Raw genomic sequence first — 20,369 nt, 5'->3', positions numbered from 1 at the left:
CAATCCACCTGTTTCCGTGTGCGGAAATCTGCCCCCTGTGCAGGAACAACGCGAAAATTTAATTGAAATGCGTTGCGAGAGTTTAATTAATGTCATTCTTCGAGCATAAAATTTTAATACAAAGCGCGGAGGGGCGTCCTGCTGCGTCACCGGCGCCACGTAATTGCCTGCCCGGTCGGCTACAGCCGGACTGCCAGCGGTCCGTCATAAATCTGCCCGCCCACGAATGAAAACACCGCCCATATTTCCCGGAAACACGAATCGTGTCGCGTTTTCTATATGCCACACACCCTTACACCCCAAATAGGGAATCCTGACGACCGCATGTGGAATTCGAGCTGAAACGTTACTCGTCGCTGTGTCATGCTCCCTGAAATCATCCGTGGCTGTTTCCACGTTAGCTGCACTCAGGAAAGTGTCTATAACTCCAAAGGATTCAATTATGCGTAGTTCTTCATTAGTCTGAGTGCAAGCTGCAACGATACGATGCTGCAGAGGTGATACACCGTAATTATCTCCAGTTAAGGTAACCGCTCGCTAAAAGAGATAATGTTTGTGCAATGGAAGGTGGTATTCCTCTGTGTAGTTTCTAATAACGCAGTAGGGACGTTAATGTAGCGTGATGGTCTCCATACACGAGAAAAAATAAAAGAAGTCTGTATCATTAGTGATATAAAATTTTTCAGTCTATATCCCAAAGTACACTACTGGCCATTAAAATTGATACACCACGAAGATGACGTGCTACAGACGCGAATATTTCCAACAGGAAGAAGATGCTGTGAATCGCAAGTGTTTAGCTTCTCAGACCATTCACGCAAGGTTGACGCCACTAACGACACCTAGAACGTGCTGTGATGCGGAAAGTTTCCAACCGATTTCTCATACACAAACAGCAGTTGACCGCCGTTGCCTGGTGAAACGTGTTGTGATGCCTCTTGTAAGCAGGAGAAATGCGTACCATCACGTTTCCGACTTTGATAAAGGTCGGATTGTAGCCTATCGCGATTGCGGTTTATCGTATCACTACATAGCTGCTCGCGTTGGTCGAGATCCAATGACTGTTAGCAGAATATGGAATCCGTGGCTTCAGGAAGGTAATACGGAACGCCGTGTTGGATCCCAACGGCCTCGTATCACTAGCTGTCGAGATGACAGGCATCTTATCCGCATGGCTGTAACGGATTGTACAGCAACGTCGCGATCCCTGAGTCAACAGGTGGGGACCATCTGCAAGAACAGTTCGACGACATTTGCAGCAGCATGGACTATGATCTCGGAGACCATGGCTGCGATGGCGTACTCAACGACAAAGCTGGGTGCACTAATGGCAAAACGTCATTTTTTCGGATGAATCCAGGTTCTGTTTACAGCATCATGTGTTTGGCGACATCGCGGTGAACGCATATTGGAAACGTGTATTCGTCATCACCGTACTGGCGTATCACCCGGCGTGATGGTATGGGGTGTCATTGGTTGTTAGTACCTCTTGTTCGCATTGACGGCATTTTGAACAGTTGACACTACATTTCAGATGTGTTACGACCCGTGGCTCTACCTTTCACTCGATCCCTGCGAAACGCTACGTTTCAGCAGGATAATGCACGACCGCATGTTGCAGGCCCTGTACCGGCCTTTCTAGATACAGCATATTCTCCAGATCTCTCACCAATTGAAAACCTCTGGTCAGTGGTGTCCGAGCAACTGGCTCGTCACAATACGCCAGTCACTACTCTCGATGAACTGTGGTATCGTGTTGAAGCTGGATGGGCGGCTGTACCTGAACACGCTATCCAAGCTGTGTTTGACTAAATGCCCAGGCGTATCAAGGTCGTTATTACGGCCAGAGTTGGTTGCTCTGGGTACTGATTTCTCAGGATCTATGCACCCAAATTGCGTGAAAATGTAATCACATGTCAGTTCTAGTATAATATATTTGTCCAATGAATACCCGTTTATCATCTGCATTTCTTCCTGGTGTAGCAATTTTAATGGCCAGTAGTGTATTTTTGTTAATACATGACCGGTTTCAATACCTCGTACACCATCAACAGACATAAAATTCTATTGACAGTACTATAATCGCTACGTCCCAATGTTATTCAAGAAATTTTTGCCACCAAACGTCAGTAATTTATTCGCCACTCATTTTTTTTCAGCAACTGATAGTGGTAGCAGGTGAAAGGAGAATACCAAAGATCTGTTCCCTGTTACTATAATTAATAAATACTACCAGAGATGTGATCACCCTAACAGATTCTGCCTCGACATAATTTTGATATCCGAAGAAAAAAAAAGTTCAAATGTGTGTGAAATCTTATGGGAATTAACTGCTAACGTCATCAGTCCCTAAGCTTACACACTACTTAACCTAAATTATCCTAAGGACAAACACACACACGCCGGCCGGAGTGACCGAGCGGTTCTAGGCACTACAGTCTAGAACCACGCGACCACTACGGCCGCAGGTTCGAATCCTGCCTCGGGCATGGATGTGTGTGATGCCCTTAGGTTAGTTAGGTTTAAGTAGTTCTAAGTTCTAGGGGACTGATGACCTTAGCAGTTAAGTCCCATAGTGCTCAGAGCCATTTGAACCATTTTGAACATACACACCCATGCCCGAGGGAGGACTCGAATCTCCACCGGGACCAGCCGCACAGTCCATGACTGCAGCGCCCGAGACCGCTCGGCTAATCCCGCGCGGCGATATCCGAAGATACGGAAATCATACAACACGTACCAATTGGCTGTAGCATTTCGTCAGAGCACAAAAAGTGATTTATTATATTGGTGCATAAGTTGGTAGTTTTTTTCCGTTAGTTTCATAAAAACAACAGATACACATAACGTAAATGTAAATATCGTGTGATGAGGGTCTCCTGTCGGGTAGACCGCTCGCCTGGTTCACGTCTTTCGTGTTGACGCCTTTTCGGCGACTTGCGCGTCAATGGGGATGAAATGATGATGATTAGGACGACACAACACCCAATCCCTTTGCGGAGAAAATCTCCAACACAGCCGAGAATCAATCCCAGGCCCTTAGGATTGACGTTCAGTCAATCTGACCACATTTTTTTTTCTTTTTTTATTCCACAAAAACAGTAACAAAAATGGCTACAATGAAATGACATAAATAAGATGAAAGATAATTGCAGTCATAAATTACAGCATTCAGAGAATGAGGAATGATATTCAGTCTTTATCAGTAGCACAATTTAGCACCTTTGCTGTCACCTTCAACTGATGGCAGTTAGGCTTGTACATTTTCTTCTTCTGCAGCCTGAGGTTTCTCATTTTCTTATCATCATTTCCCAGACCCAAATCAATCACCAGCTACTGGGGCTAACGTACACATGATACAGACTGTAGTTATTAATAGTATATTCTCCTTTGCTGTTTAAACAGTCTACCTACGCTGTGTTAATTTTCGATCCCGCTACTGTAGCAACTATGCTAGTGATAGGGGAAGAGCTCGTGGAGCCATGTTCGGAGCATATTTTCACCCGGAAACGAAGTTCCTTGAAGACTGTTTGACAGAGAGCGGAAAAAATGAAAATGTCAGAGCGCAAGATCAGGTGAATACATAATCTCAGTTCAGTGCAACGGCCTTACACAACCTTACTGGAAGCACCGGTACCAGTCTATTGGTCGACGTCGGAGCCAATGTCTTGCTGCCAATAATCTCCTTATCATCCACATACTGCTTGTCGCGGAGAGCATCCTTCAAAGAGAGAAACACATGGAACTCGGAAGGTATGAGATATGGGCTGCAGGGTGGATGAGAAAGAATAGTCCAATGAAATTTTGTCAGCTCCTCTCGGATGCGCAGACTTGTGTCAGGCTTGTCATGCAAGGAGGTGTTCGGTTGTGCGAATGAGGACATCCACAGGCTCCAACACTGTAAGGGTCACATCTTAGTGCGGTAGACTGGAACGCAGGAAATCGGACAGATTTGCACGTCATTGTTGCCATGGGACAGACGCTTCGCTTAAGGACCCACCGTGCTTTTGTTGACTGCCTGGTCTCTGTAGACATTCTGCAAGTGCTGGTGAATATATGCGGTGCTCTGGTTTTCCGACGAAAGAAACTGCCCAACGACTCACCGTGCTTTTGTTGACTGCCTGGTCTCCGTAGACATTCTGCAAGTGACGGTGAATATCTACGGTGCTCTGGTTTTCCGACGAAAGAAACTCAGTGACAGATACCTGGCTGGAACGCATCTCCGTTACAGACGCCATTTTGAAAGCTGCGTATTATTCATATCAGTTGGAACTTAAGTGCACAGAATGTGACCCACGATAAAAGCGCTCGAAAGTCGAGTAGTCTCCGACGAAGGCATCGATCGTTCAGCGAAAGAAAGGGAAAGGAAAGAAAGAAAAAAAAATCCGCATCGCACAGACACAAGAGAATTTTTCCGGTCCCAATCGGCTCTTAATACGTTAAAAAAAGCTGGAGCAGGGTACTGTAAGCGGGAACGGGCAGAGAAGAACGGACGGGTGAGCGGTCGCTTGTAGCTGCCGAAGTGAATGGACCCCTCTCGGCTAACAGAGATGCGATTTAATTCGGATGTGACGGCGTGATTTAGCGTCACGGCGATTGGGGCGTCTGCAGCAAATTGATACAAGGAGGGGGTTGGCCCGCGAGCCGGCCGCTGTCAGCGAGAGCCTGTGTGTGTGTGTGTGTGGGATTGGCCTTGGCAGGGAGGGGGGAGAGGAATAGCCGGCTGCGTGGGTGTGCGTGCACGCAGCTGCGGGCCATGTGCGATGCGCTCCCACGCTACTGGCGCCAGTCGCAGAGGTCGGCAGTGCTCACGTTTCGACGTCCGCCAGTCCGTAACGTGCTCCAGCGACTCCGCGCCCAACAGACATGTTAGCTAAAATAAACTGACACTTATAACAATTACGTTTAACTCGGAATAATGTCAAACACCAGCAGGTGGCCGATTACTTTTTACACTAGAAGGTATATTCGAGAAAAACGGCGTTCAAATTTTCACTGATCCTTCATTATAATTTTTTAAGGTTAAAACTGGCAATCCTAATAATCCTGAGACAGGAAAGGAAAGCAGTAATTGAGAAACAAGTGATACCTGATTGTAGCGTTCCCAACACGTTAGGCTGTCTTATAGTGCAGTCAGGTAAGGAAACCGAGGGCAACTTATAAACATTACGCATAGCTCACTATGTTGTGAGAAACTGGCAGGTGACGAATTAGTTGACACACTGGGCAACGTACTCAAGAAAAACAACGTTCATATTTTCACTCATCCGTTATTATACCTCATCAACCTAAATTGTTTCGAGACTGGATCGCCAAAAATAGAGAAAAGATAAGTTAGTTATTTTTCAGTGTTCTACATAGCCCGCCGTCCCTCCCGCTTGAATACAACACACAGAAAATTCATACAACCACGTGACACTGTCGGAAAGGTCCTTTGCGATGTTGTTCACATGTCGCGTCACACGTGCTCGAGTTGTCAGTTATGTTGCCAAAGAGTTGACCTTTTACGCTAACTTCTGTACACTGTCGTTTTGTGGTAGGTCGGTACTTATAACAGCAAGTTTCGTCATCTGTGATTATTTTTTTCAGAGAGAATCAACCGCGTTTTCCATTTCAACTAAGATTCGGCAGGCGTCCAAGCGTCATTATTTTTGTTCGAGTGTCAAGACGTGCGTGACAAATGTTCTACACATTTCTCTTTTGTTAACCAATCTGGAGAAAGTCTCAGCATTTTAATTAGAGATTTTCTTTCATAGTGATTTTCATTTGGATGGGATTCGTGAATAAGCAAAATTGGAGCATTTGGGGGAATGTGAATCCGCTTTTCGCGATCGAAGAGTCTCTTCACCCTTAACGGATGGCTGTGTGGTGTACAACGTTCGGTCACAGATTTATGGGTGAGATATTCCTTGATGGCACGGTGACTACCGAACGGTACGTGAAGGTTTTGGAAGATGATTTCATACCCATTGTCCAAAGTGACCCAGATTTCGACAAGATGTGGTTCACGCAAGACGGAGCTCGTTGCCATTGAAGCAGGAGAGTATTTGATGTCCTGGAAGGGCACTTTGGGGACCGCATTCTGGCTCTGCGTTACGCAGAGGCCACTGCATGTGCCTCGACTGGCCGCCATATTCTCTGGATCTGAAGACATGCGACTCCTTTCTGTGGGGCCGTATTAAAGACAGAGTGTATAGCAATAACCTCAAAACCATTTCTGGGTTGCAAACGGTCATTCAGGAGGTCATCGACAGCATCGATTTTCCTACACTTCAGCGCGTAATGCAGAATTTCGCTATTCGTCTGCGCCACGTCATCGCCAAAGACGGCAGACGTGTCCAACTTGTCTTAACCTAAAACCGGATCTCTGCAGTGACATTTACATGTTGAATAATGTGTGTGCACGCCGTAGTTCGTAACTAAATGCGTTTTTTTTTCATGTTGTGCAATAATTGCCGCCCTGTATGTCGTTACTGTGTATGTGTTGTCTGGGCTGTCGACCGGTATTATAGACTATAGAAAAAACGTGTTTGTATACGCCCGTAAGGAGACCTATCGGTATGCACGATAGCAATATCAAAAAAGCAGATTGTAATCGTAGCACATGAGGTAATGCGTGTGCTGAGCGTACTGAAAGATGTGACGATTGAGCTAATACGCGTAACAAAATATGTAAGCATAATTGTTTAGGAGTTTCAAGTACTATCGAGATTTCGTTTAATTTAGGAAAAAGGAGCAAGGAACGTTAAAGCTTAACGTCGTGTCGGCGACGTTGACATTAGACAAGGGTGGAAGTACGGACCAGGTAAATGTGATACTCGAAATTTGATATGTTCTTGTAAAGCAACTATTCCGTCGATCGCCTTAAGCGATTTGGGAAAGTCAAAGAAAACCTAAATGTGGACAGCTGGTCGAGTTTGATCCGCCATCTACCCGAATGTGAGTGCAGTATCGTAACCACTACATCACTCCACTCGGTTTTGGCTCGGTGGCTGAATGGTAAAGTGCACTGACTACAAATCCAAAGGTCTCTGTCTCAATCCCCGGTGACTCCTTGGATTTTTATCAGTCATTTATCACTTCTTTCATCTCTAGCAATGTCTGTTGATGTGAAAAACGACGTATTGCATCCTGTTTCGGAATCCATGTTGAATAGAGTTGCGTTCTGCCAAAACTACGGTTCGATAGTTTTGGCACAACACATAAACGACGTAGTAAATCGTAGGATTACCGGTTGCACTGGTGGAATTGGTAAGTAAAGAAACATAAATGAATGTGTAACAGAGAAAATGAAAGCTGATGAATTCTCTTGCTTTGTTTGGTTGTTTCTTTCGCACCTAGTTATTCAGGTAATTCAGTGTTAGCCCATTGCATATTTTATACTCTCAGAACATATATCGCATTTTAAGAGTAATAAAAATTAGTTGGTCGCATAACTGGTAGGCTTCTATGTAACCAAAGTAATCACTTTTGATGTAAGTACAGCTTACTTGCATATATATACATAAAATTGTTATTTTATAGTCAGAATAACGTTCTTAATTATAATGAAAGCCAAGAGTTCCCCGTTATCATTGATAAATGCGAAACCTGTTTATGAATAACAGAAACATGTTTCATGTATGTTCAACGAAGTTTTGAAGCGATGTTTGATATACTCGTTTTTTTATTTGGGTTTTCCTTATTTTACATTTTTGCTGAGGAAATTTCGTTTTCTAACGCTATATAATAAATCTGTATTGTTTTCTTACTTTTGTTACAACATCCCTCTGTTTCACGTTACAAACCAACACTTTTCGAATAAAATCTGAATTAAACATCCACAGTTTCAATTTTGCTACAATTGCTGTTTATTCTAAAGTAACAGACTGGGGATAACTATGTAGGACAAAAATGTCCCGTAGCTACCCAGCCCTTTATATATCCTCTCTCAATTTCTAGACAGTTAACAACTTCCAGCTTCTACAGGAATCTAGTAAGGTTGATCGCATACGTAAAGAAAGCGATCGTTGTAAAGTGCCGCCCGAAAGGCATGCAACAAACGATGTAACAAACGACCCAACAAACCCAGCGTACAGGTGCTGAAAGTAAGACCTTAACTGACTAAAGCAGTTTACGCTGACTTATGGTTGTCTACAGTGGCCTACAATAGTCTTACAACTCTAACCTAGAACTATAGGTCCCGCTGTAACTGGCTGGGTAAGTCAGTTCAAAGGTAAGAGCAAAGCAACGGCAAACCACATCCAAGGGAACTATATCTTAGAAACCACTGTGATGCTCAAAACAATGTTCGGTTTGATGATTGCTTCACTTACTTTAAAGAAAAACAAATCTGTCCATGAATTCTCCATTTTATCTTTGTTTATTACCCACCTACTAGAATGGTGCACATTATTACAGAACGGAGACGGAAGAGCTCCAAACGAAGGAATGTATCAAACTGGCTGTAAGCATAAAACAGCAAGTTTCTTCCGTTATTACTAGTATACCATCAGGAAAAAAAGAAGAGTAACTAGCTCGTATTAACAGCTTCTGGGCCTCCCTGACATTAGATCTAGTACGAAAGCAAAGCTCCCAGAAACAATCTACGTACGTTTATTGCTTATATTTTTAACGACGTAATTATATTAGCATTTCGCACTGCTATAACCACTCATCTTCAGGGTAAAGGCACGCACGCTATGTGGTGAACATATCTATTTTAGTAGAATATTCACGTTTCTTAATCCGGACACAGAACGTTTGCTCTCGACGACCAAACGTACGTTCACCCACTTTTCCAGGCTGCTACGATGCACCCGTTGCCATCGCGAACGTTTCAGCATTCTCGCAGTCTGCCAACCAACCCCTACCCTGCACAAATCGTCCGCCCCTCCTCTTCCCTGCCTCCCCCTCGTGGTACAGCCAATCTAATCGGTCTGGAAATGTCGGAATGCACTTCGCAGCGAGTTGCTTTAAAACCGAGCTGGCATTTTTCCAACCCGAATTGAAGCTGTTAGCGGACGGCGGCCATTGTTTCGAATTTGCCTCTCTCTGTTTCCTGCTTTGCATTCATGGAATGATATCCTCGTTTTGCTGCGGACGCGCCACGGCTTTGTGGCTCACTCTCTTTTTTTTGTTATTATTTTTAAAACTTTTTTGTTTTCGCTGTGTAGAGACTGAGCGATGGAAATTAGTGCCCAAAATCAACTAAGTGATATATTCGTTTGCGTGGCTCTTACCGCTGTATTCTACATGCCACCTGCTATTATCTTCATGGGGGATTAAACTGGTAAATGTTACAAATACTTCCAAATCGTTTTACATTACATACTTTTGGCCTACATACGTGTCAGCTAATATTCCAAGTCAGTCCCAGTCTATTTGGCTTGTAAAAAGTTTTAAAACACACTGTAGCTAGATTTCAGGTCAGAAATAGTGTACTGTTCGTCTCGCCATGACGCGCTGTATTTGTACATTTACTTCGTTCGATAGTTTTGGTAAACTACATAAATGACGAAGTAAGTGGTTGGATTACGGTTAGTATTCGTAGAATTAGTAGGGGAAAAAACGTAAATGATTGACTAAAACAGAAAATGGGAGCCGACTACTTCTATTTGCTTAAATTGTTTGGTTGCTTGTTTTGCACGTAATTAGAACAGTGCATCATTCAGTGTTAGTCTACCGTGCGTTTTATATCCTTACAGAATATAAACTATATTTTACAAGTAATAAAAATTAGTTGATCCGTTAACTTATACGCTTTTGTGTAACCAAAGCAATTACTTCTGTTTCGAGAACAGTTTACATGCACGAAGATAAAAAGTATATATATAATTATTGTTGTTATTTTGTACTCAATACAAGGTTCTTCAACATGATGGGAGGCAAGAGTTTCCTATTGTTACTGATCAATGCACAAGTTGCTTACGAATAATAGGAGCATGTTTTATATACGTTCGACAAAGTATTGAGGCAATGTTTGATATATTTTTCTTTTGAGTTTTTGTTTTATTTTATCTTTTCGTTGAGGAAATTGCGTTTTTTGGCGATGTATGATAAATCTGAATTGTTTCCTTTATTTTTACTATAACATCCCTGTGTTTCACACTACACATCAACAATTTTTCAATAAAACGAGAAATAAACAGTTTCAGTTCTGCTGTAAATAATATTTATTATTAAGTAGCAGACAGGAGTGTAACGATGGAGAATAAAATGTGCCGTAGGTTATCTAGCCATTTCTATATCCTCACTCAGTTTCTAGATGGCTAATCGCGTCCACGTTTTAGAGAAGACTAGTAAGACACTGATCGCATACATAAAGAAAGCGATCGTTTGTTGTAACGGCAAATAGGTATGCAATAGGCATGTAACACAGGTACGATCTTAGCTGACCAAAGCTACCAGGAAAACTAGTTGCGGAAACTGGTTAAAGTTTTAACCTGGCCAAAAGACAAGAACATTTAGCGCAGGTTTAATACTTGATGGAAACCCTTTCACTGTAACATGTCTGAAAGTGTCAAAACAAAACAGCATTAATGACCGGATGCAGATTTTGAACAAAAAATACAATGTTATTCACAATTATCTCTGTCGTTTCAGAAGATTATTGCCTGAAAACTAGAAGACACACAAAAAAGGCTTGTATCACTCGATAGAACTTCTCTCAAGTCTCAATTTGTAACATGCGCTGTGTGATAGTTACACTAGAGAGCAGACATGTCGGAACATGTACACAGACATCCTGCTCGACATCGTCGAATCGAGTTAGTTCATTCCTACAAATACGCAACCCAAACGACAGAATTCTAAATCGGGCTGCTCTCGTGGCGTCTTCCTTGGCAACAACAGCATCGGCAACTCAGATTAATTAGAATTCGGAAATTTGTGCTAATTTCCAAAAATTTGAAACACGTATTTTTTTGTTTCCTACTACTTTTTGTAGTTCTAGCTATAAAACTGCCTTAAGAGAGACATTTTCGAAAAACCTTTCATCCCCATCTAGACCCCCTTAGGCGTGTAATTTCGAAAAATTCATTCTTAACCGATACCTTCAGTGTGATCTCGACAACGTCCCCAAATTTCAAGCTTCTGTCCTAAAGGACATTTCCTTTTATGCATAGAGATTTATCACTCACCGTTTTTTTTTGTGATTAATAGTGCGAAATATTCTGAACTCCAGCAAGGGAGTGCGAGCTTAGCAACAGCGGTTTCAGCTCTGTGGTGTTTGAGCTTGAAGGAGCGAGGGAGGATATTATCGTCGTTTCGGCTGTTCCCGCAAAATCATCTTCAGACATTGTCTGTCGGCGTGGGGCGCCGTGTAACAAGCACCGGATCGGGCGGCGCCCGCGCGGGGCGGTTTCGCGCCGGGCGGCCCCGAAGCGCCGGAGTTGCGCAGTTAACCAATTTTAATTATTTCAGTTCTCTGCGGGGCCGTAAAGCACGGCGCGCGGGGGCGGCAGCCGCCAGCGAGAGGCGGCGTTGTTGCGGGCGAAGTTGCCTGACGAGGAGCACAAGCGGCCGACACGGCTCTGCCATTTGCACATTCCGCGCTGCCCGTTTGCTCCCCCAGCGGCGATTCCCGAGGGTGCTTCAATTATTCTTAATGTAGCAGCAACACCACCGCGTCCCCTCGGCCCCCATCCCTCTCTATACCCCCCCCCCCTCCACCACCACCACCACCGCCACCTTAGCTCCTCACACGCGTCTCGACTTGGCAGCACGCCGATGGTGCGTGTACGACTAGCCACCTGCCTTCCACACAGTTTAGTACCGACAGCGGCGTTCGGCTTGCCCTCACAGGCGGTTCTGTTCCGCGGCCCGACCCGTTGCAACCACTCGCTGGTTTTGAGGGGAATGCTGATCAGCCGTAAATCTGCTGCCTCTACCACACCTTCCCACCAACCGTTCGTTCCTCCTGAAATGACGTGGATATGGTGAAAGCCAGCCATTTCTACAAGAAACTATAGCGATTAATCTGACCAGCAGGACCTCTCTCACTTAGGACGTTGTAGCAGGAAACTGAAATTGTACACTACTGGCCATTAAAATTGCTACACCAAGAAGAAATGCATATGATATACGGTTATTCATTGGAGAAGTATATTATACTATAACTAACATTTAATTACATTTTCACGCAATTTGGGTGCATAGATCATGACAAATCAGTACCCAGAACAACCACCTCTGGCCGTAATAACGGCCTTGATACGCCTGGGAATTGAGTCAAACAGAGGTTGGATTGCGTGTACAGGTACAGCAACCCATGCAACTTCAACACGATACTACAGTTCATCAAGAGTAGTGACTGGCGTATTGTGACGAGCCAGTTGCTCGGCCACCATTGACCAGACGTTTTCAATTGGTGAAAGATCTGGAGAATGTGCTGGCCAGGGCAGCAGTCGAACATTTTCTGTACCCAGAAAGGCCCGTACAGGAGCTGCGACATGCGGTGGTGCATTATCCTGGTGAAATGTAGGGTTTCGCAGGGACCGAATGAAGGGTAGAGCCACGGGTCGTAACACATCTGAAATGTAACTTTCACTGTTCAGAGTGCCGTCAATGCGAACAAGAGATGACCGAGACGTGTAACCAATGGCACCCCATACCATCACGCCAGGTGATACGCCAGTATGGCGATGACGAATAAAAGCTTCTAATGTGCGTTCACCGCTATGCGACCACCATGATGCTGTAAACAGAACCTGGATTCATCCGAAAAAATGACGTTTTGCCATTCGTGCACCCAGGTTCGTCGTTGAGTACACCATCGCAGGTACTCCTGTCTATGATTCAGCGTCAAGTGTAACCGCAGCGATGGTCTCCGAGCTGATAGTCCATGCTGCTGCAAACGTCGTCGAACTGTTCGTGCAGTTGGTGTTGTCTTGCAAACGTCCCCATCTGTTGACTCAGGGATCGAGATGAGTCTGCACGATCCTTTACATCCACGCCGATAAGATGCCTGTCATCTCGACTGCTAGTGATAAGAGGCCGTTGGGATCCAGCACGGCGTTCCGTATTACCCTCCTGAACCCACCGATTCCATAAACTGCTAACAGTCATTGGATCTTAGCAACGCGAGCAGCAATGTGGTGATACGATAAACGGCAATCGCGATATGCTACAATCCGACCTTTATCAAAGACGGAATCATGATGGTACGCATTTCTCCTCCTTACACGAGCCCTCATAAAAACGTTTCACCAGGCAACGCCGGTCAGGTGCTGTTGGTGTATGAGAAATCGGTTGGAAACTTTTCTCATGTAAGCACGTTGCAGGTGTCGTCACCGGCGCCAACCTTGTGTGAATGCTCTGAAAAGCTAATCATTTGCATACCACAGCATCTTCTTCCTGTCGGTTAAATTTCGCATCTGTAGCACGTTAACTTCGTGGTGAAGCAATTTTAATGCCCAGTAGTGTATTTATATTGAAACTGGGGAAACACGAAGTCATTCATACGACGGCTTTTCGGGAAGTAAGGTCCGACGGAAACGACAGTGAACATCGAAGAGGCTTTGCACAGATGCGTTGGTCAGTGTCTCTAGTTTGCCTGTGGATCACGACACATCGCTCTTTTCAGTTATGAGCACACAGTGAGCACTTAAATATGCCTAGAGCAATAGTGTCCGCCGCGAGGTTTCACCTGATTTCATGCAACCCCACTAGTGTACCTGTTGTGAACTTCCTTCTTTATGTCATTTCTCGTCCGTGCACTTCTGGGACAATGAGGACGTCCCTGCAGCGTTTTTGGTGGGAAATGTTTGACCACTCACCATAAAGCCCAAACTTTGCTCTCTGCTTACATGATCCGCTGGCTATGAAGACAACATTTTGGCACAGACAACGGACTGTAGACAAGCGCAAAGACGTGGTGGAAAGCGCAGCTGGCTGCCTTCCATGACGAGGATACTGGAAAGTACGCAGAACTCTACGACGAATGTCTAAGTTGGAGAGATGACTACGTAGAGAAGTAGTTGGAAGATGTAGAAAACTGCTGCAAATAAAACATTTTTGATTTTTACTGTGTCTTCCATTGCGTGACCAATCGGGCCGTACTTTCAGAATAGCTCTCGTAATTACTTCCAGGGTTAAGGAGAGGATTGCGCAAAATCTACAAGATGTACGGAAATAGGACACATATCAGTGGACAGAGAACTTACACTACAGGTCCTCAAATTGTCACCATTTGTGGTGTGGAACACTTCAGTGCCTACGGTAGTGTGACTACCTTCACTAAGTTGATGCCGCGTAGGAAACGCAAAGACAGCAATCTGCTTCGCAAATCTTCTCATTCGGTTGCCTGTCTGCAGGTGTGAACTAATTTGATGCGACTATACGGAGCGCACAGCTTGTCTACGCGTTTTGACACGTCTTTCTCCCAGTGGTGTGCTCTGCAACAATGTAACAGATCGTCTTACAAGCAGATCCTGGGATATACTCTGTCCATTCACATTTATCCGTATATTTAGAAATCTTCGTGCAGTCCTCTGCTGAAACGCCAGCAATACTTATGAATAATCCCTTCAGAACTTGTCTGACGTCATCAAAATGGCAGACATTACGTTAAGCAATGGATTTGTGTCAATTATTAAAGCACTGACGTACTGCACGTACGATGTTTGAGTAACCTGTGGCATTATCCTTCAGAGGTATCAGGTTCCTTCTATAGTCACTTGTCCGCAGCTCGTGATCTTGCGATAGTGTTCTCGCTTCCCGCGCACAGGGTTCCGGGTTCGATTCCCGGCGGCTCAGGGATTTTTCCCTGCCTCGCTATGACTGGGTGGTGTTGTGTTGTATTCATCATCAGCATCATCATCATAATCATTATCATCATCATTCATCCCCATCACGGTCGGAGGAAGGCAATGGCAAACAACATCCTCAAGGACCTTGCATAGTCGGCGGTGCGCATCTCCCGCCTCGTTCCCTACGCTCCTCGGAGTATGGGACCTCATCATCATCATCATTATCATCATCATCATCATCACCATCACCATAGTCACTTGTGTATGACGTACATCTCCTATACACCGAGTTCATTTAAGACATGAAGTCAGCGATGATCGATGTATGACAGGACTGGTCACCATCGTTTTGTGCTGCCGTTTGTGGTCACCTGGTATTGATCCTGACCTGAATCGAAACAGGAAATACCAAATAACCCGCTGTTGTAGACGGAGCAGCGTTTTTCGTTGTTACTATCATCTCAAGTGTCCGTGGTGGTCTAGAGAGTGGAATACTAGACTACGGCCCTGGAGGTCCTGGGTTGAATCGCGAATGGGGATGGGAATCTTTGCTCGTTTCAGTTCCTCCAGAAAGACTCCAGACCGACTTAGCTTGCCGTCAGAATGAGTACCAGGGAGGTTGTCCAGAGTCTAAAGGCGACCTGGGCGAATTATTAGCCACACCCTCCCCTCCTACTGCCACGGCAGATAGAAGGGCTGCACCCTAGCTAGTGTAGGGCTGATAGTCTGGTCACGCTCTTGGACCACTGATTTTACCTACACTTTTGTCATCATCTTTACAGCTGCGGAGTTGAACTCACTATGATAATACGGAAAAGTCGTTTGTCATCATGTAAAACATAGACTACGCCTTCCAAGCTGTAACCAGTCGACTTGCACGACAGTAGTTTGCAACTAAGTTAAACGTATTGGACAATGTCTTGAAAATAGGTTTTAAGATGAACAGCTTTCTTTCTTTCTTTCTTTTGCTTGCACCTCGTGTCCCACAGATACGCAGGGTCGGCATGGTTAAACTAATGTGGCAATGTTAGTTGAAGGGGTGGTCGGATGCCCTTTCTGCCGCCACCCTGTACCCCCTGGGACGGAATTAGTGTACCCTGTCTGTGACTAGTGTAATCCATGGAAGAGTGCGAAAGTGAGCAGATGTCTCTGCGAGCCGTTTAACTGAGGCGGGACGTGGGGACCAGCCCGGTATTCACCTACGGGGATGTGGAAAACAGCCTAAAAACCACATGCAGGCTGCGCCCTCGTCGGCGCGTACCTGAGTCCAGGAAGCAGCGCCTTAGCGCGCTCGGCTAACCTGGCGGGTGTTTTAAGATGAAACAACAACAATAGTAAAAGAAGGCAAACAGAGAGTAGTCGTATTAAACCAGGCGATCCTTAATCGATTAGATTAACAAACGAAGCACAGAAGTAGCTCATGAGCTTCGTTCTGTGGCCTCCAAAATAAATTACGTCGGGAGCTGTAGAAAATGTATCAAACGAAGAATAGTATAGCAAGAAACTCATTTAGGAGAAGAACAAATACATTAACATCCAATAACAAAGTAAGAGTCTGGAAGTTTCCCTGAAATTATTGGTCTGTGGCTTTATACTGAAGACCAATGTGGGCTATAAACAGTGCAGAAAGAAAGAGAAGAGAAGAGAATACAATTGTTTGAAAATTGCTGATACAGAAGTATGCTCAAGAGTGAATGTGTAGATTGGAAAGCTACGGAAGAGGTACTGAGTGTAGTCGTCAGAAATTAAATTTACAGGACAACGCAATTAAAGAAAGGGGTCGACTGAGATGATGCATCCTGAGGCACCAAGGAATAGGCAGTTTGGTAATGGGAGGAAATGTGACTGGTAAAAACTGCGCAAGGAGAGCAAGACCTAACTATACTGTTTCTGTAAGAGCTTAGAAAAATATAACACTGAACAATTTGAGGTAGGTGACCTGGGGTCGGAGAAGCCAGCTTAAGGAGATAATAGCAATAAAATTATATTACTGTGTACTTTTTTATTTACATTGTATTGTGTGTTAACCGGGGGCCTAGAAACGACGGAGAGGCTCCGTCCCCGCCGCAGCCGCAGTGGTCCACAACCCCACGACGACTACCGCAGTCCACTTCACCCTTCCGCCGACCCACACGGAACCACTCTTTATGGTTATTGTGCGGTTCGGCCCCCGGTGGACGTCTCACACCAGACGAGTGTAACCCGTATGTTTGCGTGGTAGAGTCGTGGTGGTGTACGCGTACGTGGAGAACTTGTTTGCGCAGCAATCGCCGACATAATATATCGGAGGCGGTGTAAGAGGAACCAACCCGCATTCGCCGATGCAGGTGGAAAACCGCCTAAAATACATCCACAGATTGGCCGGCTCATCAGGTGGATTCGTGCCGGAGACCAGGCGCTCCTTCCGAAGCCGGAAAGCCGTGCGTTAGACGGCACGGCTAACCGGGAGGCTTTATTTACACTGGTTACAGTTAACTGCAAATGTCATCATTTACCTAATGAATAATGCCTGTTAGGAAAAATGGAAATGAGCGTATGGCATCGTTAGCCGGGATGCCCCGTTCGGGTAAGCTCGGCCGCCAAGTACAAGTCTTATTTCATTCGACGCAACGTTGGGCGACTTGCGCACCGGTGATGAGGATAAAAGGATGCTGAGGACAACACAACACCCAGTCCACGTGTGGAGAAAATCCCAACCCGACCGGGAATCGAACCCGGGCCCGCTTGCACGGGAGGCGAGCACGCAGCTAAGCAGGCGGACGCCTGTTAGGAAAACCCTGTACAGCCTTTCAGCAGCGAGAGCATTGCAAAGTGCTTCCTCATACATAAGGTGCACGTCAGTGAGTACTGCGAAAGTGTACCGGTACTGGTCCATCCTATTGCACTGTTCGTGCTGAATAGCTCTGAGAAATGAATGGGTCTGTCGCTGATTCACAGCACGTTCTATCACGGGACAATGTGAATACAATACAACAGAGACACCTTACGGGCAAGTAAAGTAAACAAAACCTGTATCATGACTTCCTAGTAATCAGGCTCATCTTTCTGTTTCCTTGGAGAACATAAAACAATGCACATGTAAATAAACAGCACAGTACGTGCAAACTTGTAGGCATGTTGGATGTAAATAAGCTGGAAAGCAGTTTTGCTAGACAAAGCGGTAGACAAGTGTACCTCCATGTCTCCTTAAGATGGCTTCTCTGGCCCCAAGTTCCTACTTCAAAATGTCCATTGGAGCACTCTCTACTTCCTGTTGAATCTTTACACACTCTTATGGAAACACTCTGTATGTGCAAGTACAAGTGCATGAGAGACCCAGTAATTATGCACAATTGAGGAGACGCGCACACGTTGTACTGGCGTGGAGAGCTGCATCAAGTCAGTCTTATCACTGCAGACAACAAACAACAACAACAACAACTGATTTCTACCGGCTATGGCAACTCGGTTCCACTGTATACTTAAAAAATTTGTAAACATAACATATAAGACTCTTAAGCTTCGTGATGGAACAGTCAATAGATCGATAAATATAGGAGAAAAAAAATTTGTTCTTTAAATAATTAAAATCCCTGTAACAACATGTACAAAAAGGATTTTATTAGCATGACAGTGACATACACGAATATAATATATGAAATAAAAGTTACCTCTTGCTGACATTTATTTTGTTTCGTTTATTTTCACCGGAAACGGTAATCACGGGGTGGCTTTCCGTAAATTATAAACTGAATACTTTCGTGTCATCGAGCTTTAATGGAGCTCGGCAGTAACTAAATTTTTTTATTGCCTGGAATAATGTGAAATATAGGAAGGTGTCGATATGGATTTAATTACTTATGCCGAATTAAAGCTATTGATAACATCTGTCGGTATTTACGAGTCGCGTAGAGCTTCAAATGTTTTTTAGCGGTAGGATGTTGTCATATTTGTCATATATAAAAAAACTGGATTTCCTTGTAAACTGCTACATGACAAGTACTACTACTATGACTATTGTAGAGTGAAAAAAAAAAACACTGATACTTGTGTAAGATAACGAAAGCGAAAGCATTTAGCCAATCATTACGAACATTATTTAGATTTTGTTCAACTTAAAGAAGGTGGAGATCAAAGGGTTCAGATGGTACAGAATTCTCCGATATTTGAAACAAATTCGGTTTCAGCAATTTTACTAAGATATGTTTTCTTGGAGGCCGCAACCAATAAAGCAAAGCTTTCGATATCAACGAAAGAAAAGAACAGGAGTTCTAATTTATTCTACCAGTGGTAAAGCAAGTCATCGACTTTTTTAAACTTATTTCGCTTACCCTTCATTCAGGCCGGAAATGTCTAGTCGTCTGAGCTCACCTGAAAATAAAAAGGGAAAGACACTATAAACCCACATCACTAAAAAAATATTGAACACATAGTGACATAAATTTATAAACCCTTATCTCTCTTTGTTTCACATTTAGTTCGAATGAAAATTGCTTCCCAGCACTACTGATAAATTATAAAGTGCAAACAAAAGAATATATGAAGGCAAGATACTGCAAATATCACAGAATTTTATTAAATTTAAAACATAATAATTGCTAGAAACTCAAAATCTGAACATTTCAGGTCTGCTGTTGTTGTATTGCTAGTTTATCTAACGGCAAATGCTCTCGACCAAATTTATAATAACTGTTTTTGTCCATTTCTCACAAGCAACAGAGAAAGTTTTTTGTTTCTCCTCCATGTAATTTAATAATTTATGTACATCTTATTATCCTTATAGCACGACTTCCACATCTGTTCAAAGTTATCCATATCGTTTTAGTCAGTACCGCTACTTTCGCAAATGTTTCTGTTAACATATGTGTAATAAAGCGTCAAAGACATTGTCAGGTGCTACCACAATTAATTCCCTCTCATTATTACAGATCCAGACCGCTAGATATATTGCTTCCTACACATTTAAATTCAGCAAAAGAGTAATGCAGTCCAAGGTTTTTAGTGGGCTGTAAATAAAACGATGGTGGCTGTAGGAATGCTGTGAATAAGAAGCAGTATTTAATGCATGACAAGAGAGCGGAAAAATGAAAAAAAAGTGCAACAAGGAGAAATGATGGTGATGAAAATACAAGATGAAAATTACTGTACTCATCAAGACATTGTACAGTGCACGAGCAGCTTACATTATACCGTTTCTAGTCATTACCTTCTTTGTTCCAATCGCAAATTATTACCTGTTCGTCTTAGTATGGGTCCTAATATCCTTTATTTTATGCTTATGGTCCTCACGCGAGATGAACGATGGAGGCAAGAGAAGTCAGTAGTCTGTCGCAAATGCTGTTTCCCTAAACTTCCTCCTAGGCATTTCACGAAACGACCTCGTTCTTTCCGCAATGGCTGATCGATCCTTTCCGTGACACACAACAGTAACAAATCTAGCAGTACACCTCTGCACGGTTTCAATGTCTTCCTTTAATGTGATGTTGTGGGGATTTCAAACACTTGAGCATTAATCACACAGTTTTAATTATCACCCATAAGAAAAATGAAAAAGCTGTGGCTATGAAACTTGGTGTTACTATTGGACCACCTCTACATATTCACCCTTCAGTGCAACACAATTTCCCTTCCGATAAATTACTTGGCGGTGACTTAGTTATA

The 20,369-nt window shown here is 43.9% G+C and overlaps 1 protein-coding gene across 4 annotated transcripts in view; it reads right to left on the bottom strand.

Annotated features, from left to right (window-relative positions):
- LOC126266784 (irregular chiasm C-roughest protein-like) overlaps positions 1-20,369 on the bottom strand; it is a 1,732,081-nt gene that overhangs the window by 965,511 nt on the left and 746,201 nt on the right. Inside the window, exon 4 of one of the 4 annotated variants that reach the window (XM_049971327.1) lies at positions 19,040-19,079. The exons of the other annotated variants lie outside the window; for them this stretch is intronic. The gene's annotated coding sequence lies outside the window, so the exon portion shown is untranslated. The remainder of the gene's footprint in view (positions 1-19,039; positions 19,080-20,369) is intronic. 4 annotated transcript variants of the gene reach the window in all.

This window comes from Schistocerca gregaria, chromosome 4 (genome assembly GCF_023897955.1).
Source record: "Schistocerca gregaria isolate iqSchGreg1 chromosome 4, iqSchGreg1.2, whole genome shotgun sequence".
Taxonomy (NCBI): Eukaryota; Metazoa; Arthropoda; class Insecta; order Orthoptera; family Acrididae; genus Schistocerca; species Schistocerca gregaria.
The sequence above is the reverse complement of the archived record's forward strand: the minus strand, read 5'-3'. Positions and strand labels throughout refer to the sequence as shown.